This window comes from Rhinopithecus roxellana, chromosome 2 (assembly GCF_007565055.1).
Source record: "Rhinopithecus roxellana isolate Shanxi Qingling chromosome 2, ASM756505v1, whole genome shotgun sequence".
Taxonomy (NCBI): Eukaryota; Metazoa; Chordata; class Mammalia; order Primates; family Cercopithecidae; genus Rhinopithecus; species Rhinopithecus roxellana.
In genome coordinates, this window is record NC_044550.1 from 129,841,707 (window position 1) to 129,853,950 (window position 12,244).

A 12,244-nucleotide genomic window follows, 5' to 3' on the forward strand; every position below is an offset into this window, starting at 1 on the left:
TAAAGAAACGAACGAACTGCACAGCCCCTCCGTCACTGCCGAGGAGGAGAATGGGTGGTGAGAGAGCTCCGGAGGGAAGGGTGCTGCGTCACCAAATGGAATAAGCCTGTATCTGACAGCTGGGCATTTAAACTGCCAGAGATCTCATTTTGAACTCCATAGGTTTAAAGATTCTTTAAAATGCATTTTATTTTTAAAACTGACTATTAAATAGCAAACTTGCTAGGAAGACAACCAATTCCATTCCCACTATGCTAGCAGGGCACCCCCGGGGTGCTCCCTGCTCAAGCCCCACTGTTGCAGGGGCTGAGCACAGCTCAGGAAACTCCGAAAGGGTGGTGGGGATGGGGGAATGCAGTCCGGTCAACTCCTAGGAGGCATGGAAATTTGCTTGTGGAAAATGGAAACTTAAACTGCCTATTTATGAATTATTCCTCTCCTTCCAAAAGGATTTGAGGTGATTTGCTAAGTGCTCACAAGAACTGAGCTTGCTCCTTTAATCAGAGGAGCAATTCAAACACCCAGACGAGGGTCCGAGGTTGTGGGCCAAGAGAACTATTGCAGTGGGGCCGCAACAGCTGGCCCAGGATGCTCTGGTCTCTACTTTGTTGGCTCAGGCCTGGGGGGCCATGCACATCCCACGCTCCTGGGCACACTGGAAGCCATACTCAAGGAGGCCTCACCGGCCCAGGCAGGTGGACTGATGCTCACTCCTGGACCAGCTCCCCTTGAAGGACCTAATGGACTTAGACACCCAGGGTGGTTGCTCATCTAATCATGGAGCCGCCGACTCTGACCCAACATGAGGCCAGCTGGATCTTGCCCTGGTGCATGCCGGTCGTGGCAGGTCTGTGTCCAGGTGGCTCCAGCCGGCAGAGACAAGCCCAGGCTCTGCTGCCCAAAAGAGAGCAATCATGGCCGGGCGCGGTGGCTCAAGCCTGTAATCCCAGCACTTTGGGAGGCCGAGACGGGCAGATCACAAGGTCAGGAGATCGAGACCATCCTGGCTAACACGGTGAAACCGCATCTCTACTAAAAAAATACAAAAAACTAGCCGGGCGAAGTGGCAGGCGCCTGTAGTCCCAGCTACTCGGGAGGCTGAGGCAGGAGAATGGCGTAAACCCGGGGGGCGGAGCTTGCAGTGAGCTGAGATCCGGCCACTGCACTCCAGCCCGGGCAACAGAGTGAGACTCCGACTCAGAAAAAAAAAAAAAAGAGAGCAATCGTTGCTTTCTGAAACTGTTATTATTGAGATAGAACTCACATGCCATAAAATTCTACCACAGTGTGCCATTCAAAGGCCAGGCACGATGGCACTTTGGTGCTTGGGGAGGCTGAGGTGGGAGAATCACTTGAGGCCAGCAATTCAAGGTCAGCCTGGGCAACAAAGCAACACCTTGTCTCTATAATAATAATAATAATCCACTGTATCCACACACAAAAGATTAGCCAGGTGTGGTGGTTCACACCTATTAGTTCCAGCTACTCAGGAGGCTGAGGCGGGAAGATCACTTGAGCCCAGGAGGTGGAAGTCAGAGTGAGCTGAGATCATCCACTGCACTCCAGCCTGGGGGACAGCGTGAGGCCCTGCCTCTATGGTATGCAATTCAGCAGTTTTTAGGGTATTCTCAGAGCTGTTTTTTAGGGTGTTCCCAGAGCTGTGCAACCACCACATGATCTAGTTTCAGAACATCTTCATCACCTCCAAAAGAAACCACTCCCGTTAGCAGTCATCCCCCTACCCCTTAATCAACTTTGTCTCTGGATTTGCATGTCTGGACATTTCCTGTGCATAGAATCATATGAAACAGGGCATTTTGTGTCTGTTTCTTTCATGGAGCAGTGTTTTCAAGGTTTGTCCATATTACAGCATAAATCGGTGCTTCCTGTGTGCCACTGTGTGGATGAACAGACCACATTTTGTTTATCCAGGCGTCTGTCGATGAACACTTGCACTGCTCCCATCTTTTGGCTACTATGAATAGTGCTGCTATAAGCAAGTTTTTGTGGAGACATATGTTTTCAGCTCTCTGGGTATATATCTAGAAGTGAAATTCTTGGTCATATGACACTTCTATGTTTAGCTTTCTGAGAAACTGCCAGGCTGCTTTCCAAAGAGGCTGCACCATTCAACAATCATAGAACAGCAGTTGGTGTGGCAGGGCTCTGATTTCCCTAAATCTTCGCCAACACTTGTTATTATCTGACTTTTCAATTCTAACCATCCCGGTGGCTGTGAAGTGGCCACTCACTGCGGTTTTGACTCTCATTTTCCCAATGGCCAATGACACTGGGCACACTCCATTGCTGGCTGACCATCTGCACATCCTCTCTGGAGACCATACACTGTGAGCGGGTGGCGCTTAGAGGGGCATCCCTGCCATCCTTCCTCCCGGTGACATCTGCGAGTCAAGGGTATAGAACACCACACTCTGGACTGACCAGATCTGCTTTCTCACATCAGAGCAATCTAGGCCAGGCTGTTCCATCTGGTGAGACAAGGGTCCCCCCTGCCATAGCCACAGGACCCCATCAAAGCCATGGGCAGGTGTGGACTGGACAATGTGGCACCTTTGTTGTGATTAGGACCTAATTTGCCATAAAGAGAGGCCCTGGAGTAAGGAAAAGTTGCCCCCAGGGCCTGCTCTGGGACCCCAGACACAGTTCCTACCCACCCACAGTGGGTCAAATGGTGGTCCCCTTGAAGTACATCTGGAATGTGTGATATGACTGTATTTGGAAAAACGGTTGTTGCAGATTAAAGAAAGGTAAGAATCTCAACCTGAGACCATCCCGGACTCTCTGGGTGGGCCCTAAACCCAGTGACAGGTGGCCTTAGAGGTGAAAGGCACACAGAGGAGAATGCCATGTGAAGATGGGGCAGAGATCGGAGTGACGGGCCTGTAAGAAACTCCAAGGATAGCCGGCAACACTGGGAGCTGGAGAAGGCAAGAAGCGACCCTCCCTCAGAGCCCCCCAAAGAAACCAGTGCTGCCCACACCACGACCTCAGACTTCGGGTCTCCAGAACTTTGAAAGAAGGGATTTTTTTTTTTTTTTTTTTTTTTTTTTTTTTGAGACAGAGTCTTGCTCTGTCACCAGGCTGGAGTGCAGTGGCATGATCTCAGCTCACTGCAACCTCCGCCTCCCAGGTTCAAGAAATTCTGCCTCAGCCTCCCGAGTAGCTGGGATTACAGTAGTGCACCACCAAGCTCAGCTAATTTTTGTATTCTTAGTAGAGACGGGATTTCACCATGTTGGCCAGGATGGTCTCGATCTCCTGATCTCGTGATCCACCCACCTTAGCCTCCCAAAGTGCTGGGATTACAGGCGTGAGCCACTGCGCCCGGCCGATTTTTGTTGTTCTAAGCGCCCCACAGTGTGTGACTTGGTCACAGCAGCCATGTGGAATGAAGACGCCCCTCTCCCACGACACCATGATTACCTGATGTCCCACAGTGGAGAGAAGGGGATTTGCCTGGTCCTGCGTCATCGGGAGGCACTGAGAAACCCCATGTCAGTGCATGTATCCTATAGACCGGCCCTGACCATTGCTCGGCCTGAGCCCCCTGGACACACCCGGAGCTGGCAGAGCTGGCCGGGCTGCCCAGTCCATGGATGGGGTTCCCTGGGCCCACACCCCAGCTCACACTTGGGGGTAGGGATTCCCATCACCCCACATTCTGGGCGATCTCTTTCGACAAATCTTCCACCCGTGCAGGTGGGACACAGGCAGGACAGAGATGGCCCTGGACCCAATCCTGCCGGCCCAGGGTCCAGAGCCTGCCAGTGAGATGCAAAGAGGGGGCCACAGGGAGCACCCACCCTCCTGGGCATCACTGTACCGGGGGAGGGGTGTCTCCCATACCTGCTGCCACCTCCACCTGTCGGCTCCCTGGACCGTGGCAAGGCCATGGAACCACCTGCAGTGGGCCAGTCTGGGGTGCTGGATTGCACCCTGCATCCCTCGCCGGCCACCCCTCCCACCCGCACTGTGACGCTGGGCGCCTCTGTGACTGCCCTCAGGAGGGATGGGCACCCAACCCTGCCATGTCCATGTGGGTCAGGTGTGTCTCGGATCTTCCTGTGTAATGCCGCATTCCAGGTGCTTCCACTGAGAAGACACGGTGCCCACTGCCCACCACGGCGATCCCCAGGGAAGAGAACCGGGCCTGGGGCGAAGGGGGACATAGCATGTGGGTCGCAGCCTGCGTCTGGCTCCTCGTCTTGACCAGTTGTTAGGTTTCAGGCCCCGCTCCTTAGGAGAAGTGGCAGGTGGGCGACTTGGCGCTGGAGAGAAGATGGGGAGCTCACGTGGGGGCTGAGCGGGGAAGGAAGCAGACAGGGGATGGGGTGACCGCAGGAGAGGGCAAGGCCGCCTAGACACACGGACACAGCCAGCACCCGGCGGGGCTGATTCATGTGGTTGCCTGCATTGTGCTCCCTGGCACATTCTTCTTTTGTACGGTGGTTATTGCTGAAATAATCAAATAATGCAAATAAAACTTAGAAGCATTTGACTTATAATGGTGCCCGCTACTAACAGATGATGAGGACGATTCCATCATTCTTTAAAAATAGCTGTCCTAAAGGAACACCTGCTCTCACCAAGGTGTCATTTTACCAGAGGATAAAAATTATTTGTAAAATAGTACAGTGAGAGCCTGTACTTTATTTTTATGCATTATGAGAGGAAAAATGACGATGTTCCAGAGGCTTGACATATGGCAGGCAAAGCCAAACAGGTATTCGCTCAGAAAAACCCAGGAAAGGATCTGCAGGAAAGTAACTCAGGCACTGGGGCTCAGGGCAGGCCATGAAACAGACAAGCAAACAAAAAACAAAAACCAGAAAACAAAAGAATAGAAAGACTCCCTTCAATAATAGCGGGCAAATAATTAAACCTCTTCAATGTCTTTAAGGGCCAAAGCCAAACTGGAAAAGGTCTGGCCACTGAGGCCGGCCTGGGAAGGCCACGCTGCAGGTTCAGTCCTAACCCAGCAAACAGCTGGCAGCCCGCCCCCCACCCGGTGTGAGAAGCCCGCCTGGGCAGCAACAGGATGAAGGTTGGGCTGCAGGGCGGTGAGTTGATGGCCGTGTGTCCCTAGGATCCAGGGCTGGAGAGTCACACAGGAACAGCCTAGAGGCAGCAGACCCCAACTATGACAACGGTGATGGAGCCGGGGGCTGGCAGGGGTGCAGGGCCACGCACGCCTCTGGTCAGCCTAGTGGAAGCCTGGAGGGAGATGCAGCGTGTGGCCGGTTCTGGTGCACATGGCCCCTGTGGACATCTGTCAGAAATGGGGAGCGGGGAGGGGGGCAAATGTTTGGTTTGCTGTCACCTATTCCCGTGACCAACAGGACCCAAAGGACATTCCAGAGAACCAGAGGTTTCTATCCTAGAAGGATGGTGGCGAGGCTGAGTCTGGTTCTGAGAAGGACTTGGGAGGGGGTAGAAATGATCCCACCACCCTCACAGGGATACAGGCGTGTGTCTTCACAGCCCTACGCTGCCTCCCCAGCCCTTCCATTGCCGCCTCCTGCTGCCACCGCTCCCGCCATCCTCCTGCTAGTCCTCAGCATGCCCAGCAGGTTCCAGTCCTTGAGATTCACCCAACACCTGACTCACTCCCCATTCGGGTCTCTGCCTGAACGTCACCATCATCGAGGCCTCCCAGCCCCTCCAGTAGGGCACCGTGCCCCATCACCCCATGATGTGGGAGGGGTACACAGACGTGTGGGCAGGCAGGGGTGCTGGGGTGCTGACCAGGGCCTGCATTCTGGGAAGGGACCTGAAGAGGGAGGGCCTGCGGCTGGGCACAGGTGGGTGCCGGCTGTCACTCCTCCACAGAGGCAGGGGCAGGCATTCCGGGGCTTCAGTGATTGTGTCAGTTAAACTCCAAGGGTTGGGGCTCATAGTGGCAGAGCCAACTGCCTACCTGGACCAAGGATGCTGCACACCCCTAAGACCCAGCCTCTCCAAGGCCTCTCCTCATGGCTGACTCACCACAGCCTAGACCCAGGCCCTACCCAGGGGCCCTCCTAGCACCCCCAGCCTCTCTGGCCAGCTGGCTTTGTGCAACTAGGGAGGGCAAAACCACAGCATGCCACCAGAAGACCACCATGTCTCTGGGCAGATACTCAGGGTACCCCTACTCTGTGCCTGGGCCAGCTTCTCCCCCCACAGCCACTGCCACCACAGGGACAGAAGGCTCAAGAATGGAGTGGCAGACAGACAGCATTCACCAGTCACCCAAAAGTGAATGAGGTGATCCACTTCAGCTATGCTCAGACCTTCTTAGAGAGTGACCATGTCTGATAGAGCCTGTGAAATACAAAATGACTTTTAAATAATTTTTTATTATAAAAAGTATGAGCTGGGTGCTGTGGGTCATGCCTGTAATCCCAGCACCTCGGGAGGCTGAGGTGGGAGGATTGCTTGAGCCCAGGAGTTCAAGACCAGCCTGGGCAACATAGTAAGAACCCCATCTCTACAAAAAAATTTAAAAATTAGCTGATTGTGGTGGCATACACCTGTGGTCCCAGCTACTTGGGAGGCTGAGGTGTGAAGATTGCTTGAGCCCCAGACAGGCAGCACTGCCATGATCACACCACTGCACTCCAGCCTGGGCAACAGTGTGAGACCCTGTATCAAAAAAATAATTTTAAGTGTGGAAATTCTGACAAATGTAAAAGAAAAACAATGTTTCCTGGAGCTGAAACACTGTCAACATCTTGGTCTTCCGCCTGTGTGAACCTGAGAACACACAGATCCATTCTTAATTGCCTCAGACCTTCAAGCAGGGGCTCTGAAACCCATGCAGTGGCAAACATGCACTCGTATGCCCTGGCAGAATCTCCATTCCCCACGGAGCCCCTCAAATGCCCTGATGTGCTCACCTCATTCTAAAAGCTAGAGATGATGTGAGCAGCACACAACATGGTTTTAGTACATGATAAAACAGCAGCACAGATTATGTGCCACACCTCTCCACCTTCAAAACCCAAAAAGTAGGGGAACGCATAGAGATTCCTGCCCAGGCCCTCCCTGTCATCCCCAAAACCCTGCCTCCCTCTGTGCCCTCTCTCCTGGCTCTGCCTTTGCTGCCCCACCCCAGCCAGTCCTGACCTTGGCCCTGACTGCCTGATCCACCAAGATGGGCTTCATCCTCCCCATGGGTCTCCAAGAGCTCCTCACTCTGAACAGCAAAAGGTAATGTTTTTACTCTAAAATCATGGTATGTGCATGGTCACATACAGCCCACCATGTCCGTAGGTAAGCCCTTCCAATCTGGAAAAAGCTCAGGGGCAGCCGGAATGCGAGTAAACAGAAAGAACCAGAACCCAGGCAGAAACCTCTCTCAAAAATAATAATGTGTCTTCAACTAGTGTTAGAAGCTGAAGGCTGTTAGTACAAAGACAGATGTCAATCAGAAACCTGTTTTGGGCCAGGCGTGGTGGCTCATACCTGTAATCCCAGCATTTTGGAAGGCCAAGGCAGGAGGACTGTTTGAGTCCAGGAGTTCGAGACCAGCCTGTACAACACAGTGAGGCCTCATCTCTACAAAAAATACAAAAATTAGCTGGATGTGATAGTGCACACCTGTAGTCCCAGCCACTTGGGAGGCTGAGGTGGGAGGATCATTGAGCCTGGGCAGGTTGAGGCTGTAGTGAGCTGAGACTGCACCACTGCACTCCAGCCTGAGTGACACAGTGAGACTCTGTTTCAAAAAGAAAAAAGAAAAAAAGAAGAAGAAGAAAAAGAAAGAAGAAAAAAGAAGAAAGAAAAAGGAGGACGAGGAGGAAAGAAATTGGTTTTTAAGCAAGTATTTGTGTGCTCATATAGAAAAATGCCCAAATATCTATGAAAGAAACCTAAACTTTTAAACTGAACTTAAACCCCAACATCAGATGCTGTGGCTCCTGCCTCATCTCCCCACCTTTGGGCAGAAACTTGATGCTCTTTCTAGAAAATTCTTAGGAAGTATCTTTGTACCCAGCCCCACATGCCACATTTGGCTCCTCCTTGGTGGGTCTGCGGCTCAGCAGCATGTGATGACCACGTCCCCTGTTGGTACCTGGTGCCGGTGGATACGGACAGAGCCCAGTCCTCCTGCGGAAGACCCTGAGGTTCCAGACAGAATCCTCCTAAGTCCTTGTCTTTCTCTACTGCTTATGAAAGTGTAAATTTGGATGATATGAATAGCAGTTCAGACCTCCAGTACAAAGCTCTGAAAGTGCTATGGCCTTCCCCAGGCACTGGCCCCTGGGCTCACATCCCCTTCCCTCCCTGCTGCTGCAGCAAAACGTGGAGCCACCATGGCTTTTTCAAGAAAGCTACTCTCCTGCAGCCTCAGGGAAGGCGGTTTTCTCTTCTTATCCTCAAGCCCTCTTTTTACAGGAAAATGTTATAATTAAGTCATTCCTACTCATTTTAAGCAACTGTGCATCAATAGGGGGTTAAGTTCTAACAAGGCCCAAATCACCCAGGGTCAGTCACCCAGGCCAGCATCGAGGGAGGCCCCGGCACTTCCCCAAGGGTTCTGCCGGGTTCTTCCCCCTGCTGGACAGCAGTGGCTCACACTGTGACCCCCAGATAAAGTCACAACTTGGTGGCCGAACTGAATGAATCCACACCCAGCCAGGTGCCGGCTCGTGCCCACGGACAAGAATGAGCAGTGGCTGAGCTCACTGGATTTGCTTGTGCTAAAGGACTGTGTGAGGAGGTAGCTCATCCCACACACTAACCCCTCAACTCCTCCGTGGACCAGGAGGAGGGGAAATGACGTGGCGCCTGCCCTGGGGCTGGGCACAGCACTGTGCCACCCCCACCTCTTATCACAGGCTGAGAAAGCACCGCCCCACACACAAAGGGCACCCCACTGACAGCCTCCACCCTCCCTTCTAACCCTACCACATGGAGCGATGGAGCCCCGGATTTCAGAGTTCACCATGAATGTGCAAGATCTCATAGTTTTCACATTGATTACATGTTAAAACAATATTCTGGTCAAACAAAATATTAAAATTAATTTCACCTGTTTCTTTTACTTTTTTTAATGTGGCTACTAGAAAATTTTAAATTGGCCAGGCACAGTGGCTCAGATCTATAATCCCAGCACTTTGGGTGGCTGAGGTGGGAGGATCATTTGAGCCCAGGAGTTTGAGACCAGCCTGGGCAACACAGTGAGACCCTATCTCTAAAAAAAAAAAAAAAAAAAAAAAAAGTTTTTAAATTAGCCGGGTGTATTAGTCCATTCTCACACTGTTATGAAGAAATACCCAAGACTGGGTAATTTGCAAAGGAAGGGGGTTTAATTGACTCACAGTTCTGCATGGCTGGGGAGGCCTCAGGGAACTTACAACCATACAGAAGGTACCTCTTCACAGGCCAGCAGGAGAGAGAGGCCAGCAGGGGAAATGCCAGATGCTTATAAAACCATCAGATCTCCGGAGAATTCACTCACTAGCATGAGACGAGCATGGGGGGAACTGCCCCCTTGATTCAATTACGTCCCATCAAGTCCCTCCCGTGACACGCGGGGATCATGGGATTATAATTCAAGATGAAATGTGGGTGGGGACACAAAGTCAACCCATATCACAGCTACTTGGGAGGCTGAGACGGAAGGATTCCTTGAGCCCAGGAGGTTGAGGCTGCAGTGAGCCAAGATTGCACCACTGTACTCCAGCCCAGGCAACAGAGCGAGACCCTGTCTCAAAAAAAAAAAAAAATTAAAAGTGTATACGTGCGGCTTGCACTCAAAGCTCACATCCTATTTCTATTGGACAGCACTGGTCTAGGGCTTTACTTTTATCTCTATATTAGGACACACACAAATTTCTTAAACAATTATGAGCTAAACTCACTGACATTTTATCAGTTTCCACCCTCGTGGCTGTTTCTTTTATCTTTCCTCCGAGTTCCCTTTTCTTGCTGACATACATCTTGTAATAGTAAACCTTACAATGAGCATCTGTAAATGGTCAAAAATGTTTGCCTGAAAAATGTCTTGATCTTGCCTTCCACCCCTTCACTTAGCAGTTCGTTTGGGTATAAAATCCAGGGCTTCCAGTTGCCTTCCCGCTGCACTGGGGGCTCATTCTCTATCTTGTGGCACTCGGGGTTGCAGAGAAGAAACCTGCCAGCCTTCCTCCATTTCTCTGTAGTTACTCTGTCTTTTCGGCTAATTCTAAAGATTTTCTCTTCATTCTTGACATTCTGCAGCTTTACCACAATACATCTCAGTGTGGATTTACTCCCAGGTGTTTCTGAACGATGTGAACATGTTCTGAGAATGGTGTCGTCAGTTGACCTCGTTATTGTGCAAACATCAGAGAATGGACTTCCACAAGCCTAGATGGCCCTGCCTCCGACAGACCTAGGCTACATGGTAGAGCCTGTTGCTCCTGGGCCACAAACCTGTACAGCACGTTACTGTGCTGAACAGTATAATGTAGGCAATTTTAACACAGTGGGAAGTATTTGTGTACCTAAACGGAATAGGTACAATCAAATACGGCTATCATAACAGCCTAGGCGCCATAGCTCACGCCTGTAATCCCAGCACTTTGGGAGGCTGAGGGGGGTGGATCACTTGAGGTCAGGAGTTTGAGACCAGCGTGGCCAACATAGTGAAACCCCATCTCTACTAAAAATGCAAAAATTAACCAGGTATGGTAGTGCACGCCTGTAGTCCCAGCTGCCGGAGAGGCTGAGGCATGAGAATCGCTTGAACCCGGGAGGCGGAGGTTGCAGCGAACCAAGATCATACTACCACACTCCAACCTGGGTGACAGAGCGAGACCATATCTCAAAAAAAAATATGGTTATCATAACTTATGGGACTACCGTTATATATGCGGCCCGTCATGTGGCCCATGACTGCACATTTCTTTATCCTACTTGGAACTCATTTTATCTCAGAACTCATGTCTTTCTTCAATACTGGGAAACTCAGCTACCATTTCTTCAAATACGACTTTTCCATCATTCTTTCCTCTCCACTCTCTCCCTGGGACTCCTAAGAGACACTTTTTGGAACTTCTCCACTGCACTTTGACGCTTTTTCCTTCTTTCTTAGGGAAGCCTGCCCGACTTCCGGCTGGGGCTGGTCCTCCTATGGATGGTGAGGCAACACCCTGTCACTTCCTCTGCACTGCTTTCCTGGATTGAAACTAGGTATTGATCCACCCCTGCTCTATCCACCCACCCAACCAAGAATTCTGAAGCCAGCCAAAACGACTACTTGTTTTTGTTTCAGACCCTACACCCAGCCTTTCATTCTCCCAGGGCTTGCCACAGATCTTGATTATTCTCAGAGAAAGAAGAGGCAAACTGAAGCCAAATCAGAATCAAGGTCCACCTGCCCCTTCCCAAACCACCTTAGACTCCCACAAGGGTGGGAGCTGGTGCCAGAGGCTCTGAGCAGAGGGCTCTTCCTCTATGGGGCAGATCTGTATCTGGATGTCTCTGGGCTCCAGGCATCCTGGTGAGCCACTGGGAAGGTGTCCAGAAACTCTAGGGGCCTACCTGACTGGGCCACCCAGCAAGGCCTGGCTGGCTCATCACAGCAGGGGATACAGCGGGGCTGGTCACATGGACAGACAGCATCTGAGAGTGGCCAAGCCCCCCAGTGTGCACAATGCTGGCAGCAGAACCTGTGCCAGAGAGCAAGCAGGTGTGGGCATAGGGAAGACCGCTCCAGAGAGAGACAGAGCCCTCAACAATCAAAGAAATCAATGGGAGGGACTTACAGTTTCCTCATCTACCAAGAAAAGGAAATCTCAGAACCCCAGCTTCTGTCCAGACCTGGGAGCAGGTGGGCACTGCGAGGATTCTCGGCCCTCCAAGGCCAAGAACCGTCCCCCTATGCCAGGACCTCAAATTTAAAGCTCTCTCCTCTTAACAGAATCAGGAAAAACCAAGCTGACAGCTAAAATGTTCAGCTAAAGTTTACAAAATTGTAGAGGCTTAGATTGTCATATTATAATCATTGACATTTAGCAAAAAAATGGGCCCATCACTCCTGGATGACAAATCGCCCCCCAGTCTGACTGCCCCTCCTTAATAAATAGTGCAGAGATGGCACGTGTACCTCTGCCATCTCGAACTCACATTGCCACCCCACTTCCCTCCTGTAATTTTATCCTCATGGGATACATTTCTATGCTTCAAAGTCTTTTACTGATCACCCGTCAAATTTATCTGCAACATATATATCAATATTACATATTTATAAATC

At 51.2% G+C, this 12,244-nt stretch overlaps 1 protein-coding gene across 2 annotated transcripts in view; it reads right to left on the reverse strand.

Moving 5' to 3' along the window:
• Positions 1 to 12,244, reverse strand: part of ZFYVE28 (zinc finger FYVE-type containing 28) — a 150,784-nt gene that overhangs the window by 101,392 nt on the left and 37,148 nt on the right. The window lies entirely within an intron of this gene.